Source organism: Galeopterus variegatus, unplaced genomic scaffold (genome assembly GCF_000696425.1).
Source record: "Galeopterus variegatus unplaced genomic scaffold, G_variegatus-3.0.2 Scaffold1397, whole genome shotgun sequence".
NCBI lineage: Eukaryota > Metazoa > Chordata > Mammalia > Dermoptera > Cynocephalidae > Galeopterus > Galeopterus variegatus.
The window spans coordinates 248401-251061 of record NW_007727508.1 but is presented as its reverse complement, the minus strand read 5'-3'; positions in this window follow the sequence as shown (position 1 = coordinate 251061).

Here is a 2661-nt window from a genome sequence, read left to right as displayed (position 1 = left end):
GTGTGTGTGTGTGTGTGTGTGTGTGTGTGTGTGAATTGATTCATTCACCTTTAGCTCCCTCCAATAAGTGAGAACATGTGGTATTTCTCTTTCTGTGCCTGACTCGTTTCACTTAATATAAATCTCTCAAAGTCCATCCATTTTGTTGCAAATGGCAGTATTTCATTCGTTTTTATAGCTGAGTAGTATTCCATTGTGTAGATATACCACATTTTCCATATCCACTCATCCGATGATGGACATTTGGGCTGGTTCCAACTCTTGGCTATTGTAAAGAGTGCTGTGATGAACATTGGGGAACAGGTATACCTTCGACTTGATGATTTCCATTTGTCTGGGTATATTCCCAGCAGTGGAATAGCTGGGTCATATGCTAGATCTATCTGCAATTGTTTGAGGAACCTCCATACCATTTTGCATAGAGGCTGCGCCATTTTGCAGTCCCACCAACAATGTATGAGAGTTCTCTGCAACCTCGCCAGCATTTATCATTCAGAGTCTTTTGGATTTTAGCCATCCCCACTGGGGTGAGATGGTATCTCAGTGTGGTTTTGATTTGCATTTCCCGAATGCTGAGTGATGTTGAGCATTTTTTCATGTGTCTGTTGGCCATTCATATATCTTCCTTAGAGAAATGCCTATTTAGCTCCTTTGCCCATTTTTTAATTGGGTTGCTTGATTTTTCTTGTAAAGTTGTTTGAGTTCCTTGTATATTCTGGATATTAATCCTTTGTCAGATGTATATTTTGCAAATATTTTCTCCCACTCTGTTGGTTGACTTTTAACTCTGTTAATTGTTTCTTTTGCTGTGGAAGGAATGAAACTACTGCTAAATAAGAACTTGGAAGAGGAAGTGATTATCATTGGAAGCATATTTTGTGTTTACTATGATTTAAAAAAAAATAAAAGATATCTTCCAAAAACAAAATTAAATTTACCGTCATTAATTACATATAGTGTAAAATATTTAAAAATTAACAATTACTTCTTTATATTCTCCAAAACCACTGCCTATACACATTTAATGTACAGTTGTGTTGTTGAAAATATGTCTGAATTTATAGCTTTGAGCTTACGTAGCATACTTTTATGACTGTTAAAGAACATTGAGAAGTTGAATTATTCTCAATACTTATTTTAATTGATACCATTTGCTGCACATCCAATTATTCTAGAGAAAGATAATCTCACACTTAGGAAATAGGCAGCTTACACCAAACCCAAAAGACATGGGTATGTGAAAATCTGTTATATAAATATTCTGATGCCTGTCTTTGGAAAATAAAATATATAGATTATAGTATACTACATGTTGAATCATATTTGAGTTTGCTCTTTGACTTACCTGATAATCAATCAACTCCAGAAATAATACTGATTTTTAGTACAGAGCTCCAAATGCTAGGGATAGCTATGTTCTTTCTGTTTTCCTCCAGATGTAGTTGTGGTCTTATTTTATTCTTGTCTGTATATTCGGATCAATTTTTGTCCATCTCAGTAAACAATAACATGCAATGATTCTAATTTTCGACCAAATAAGACAACAGTATTTGCCAGTTTCTCTATTACCTAAATGTTTACTTCTCATCAGGCAGAAACTACCCAAGGTCCTTCCCTGAGGAAAAACATCACTAAAGTTGGGAAATAACCATGATTCTATTTCTTCTTTTTACTTTGTGTTTGTTTTTGCACCACTGCTATTACCAATGGGGTCCTAATCTCCTTAATACAAAGTTAGACTTCAAATTTAATCCCTAGGGATAAAACTTTCCTCAGATCTTTGTGAATTGTGGAAGATGTTTGACTTTTTTAATACACAAAGACTTGGGGGAAAGAACTATAATTACTGTTTCGTAAGTTATTCCCAAGGAAATTATGGCCTTTCAATAAAACCCCCTTTTTTTAGTATATTTTTCCACTGTAGAAACACAAAAGTACAAAATATACAAAAGTACAAAAAATATTAAAAAATCACAAACTATTTTTGGTGTGGATTTACTGCAGATAAAATTTTGATAGAACACAGAAAAATTTTGTGATATTTACTACAAAAGTCAAATGCAAGACAGTTAATCTGTTACTAAATTTGGTTTATGTTTCACTGATGTAGCAGTTATTGTCATGGGAAATTTAATATACAAGAATAATTTTTTTGATGGTTCACAGTCGATTTTTCAAGTAATACAGTGAAAATAGTTCTTAAATAAAAGTGTGAGCCACTAAAGAGAATAATATGCTAGAAATATATTATTTAGTATTTTTAGTATGTGCAGTTTATTATCTTAAAATAAGAATAATGTTATTATGCATTGACCTCTGGAGTTAAGCAATTTAGGTACTAGTTACCTCTTGTATAATCCTATTAATTTTTAATCACTAGGCATGTGAGCATGTAATCCTTAGTTATATATAAAGTGCAAAGAAAAACTTACTTCCTAACTAAAGTCAGAAAAAGGAAGCAGAAAATTTCTGCAATGATTCTATAAACAGAAGTCCTTCTAAGAATTGTGTAGTATGTTGATACAAATAATATACAGGGGCCGGCCAGGTGGCGCACTGCTACAGTGCGCCACTTGGGAGCGTGGTGGTGCTCCCGCCAAGGGTTCGGATCCCACATACAGACTGGTTCCCGCTCACTGGCTGAGCGAGGTGCGGGCGCAA